The sequence below is a fragment of the Octopus bimaculoides genome, chromosome 3 (genome assembly GCF_001194135.2).
Source record: "Octopus bimaculoides isolate UCB-OBI-ISO-001 chromosome 3, ASM119413v2, whole genome shotgun sequence".
NCBI classification, from domain to species: domain Eukaryota; kingdom Metazoa; phylum Mollusca; class Cephalopoda; order Octopoda; family Octopodidae; genus Octopus; species Octopus bimaculoides.
In genome coordinates, this window is record NC_068983.1 from 142,701,066 (window position 1) to 142,701,410 (window position 345).

The window sequence follows — 345 nt, forward strand, 5'->3', positions numbered from 1 at the left end:
ATGCATGTATGTATGTACGTAAGTACGTACGTAACTACGTATGTATGTATTTAAGTCTCTCTCGCTCCTCTCACTCTCGCACCTCTCTTTCTCGCTCCTTTCCCTCTCTCTCTCGCTATGTATACATTTTTATAAATACATGTATATTCACAGACACACACGCGCGCACACACACATACACACACTCTCGCACACACACACATATATATATATACATATATAAATCGAAGGTAGAACAGAAAAACACAACAAACAGCAGAGAGAAGAGCGAGAGAGAGAGAGAGAGAGAGACGTGCAATAGAGAGAGCATCAAAAGAGAGAGAAGAGCAAGAAAGAGAGGAGCAA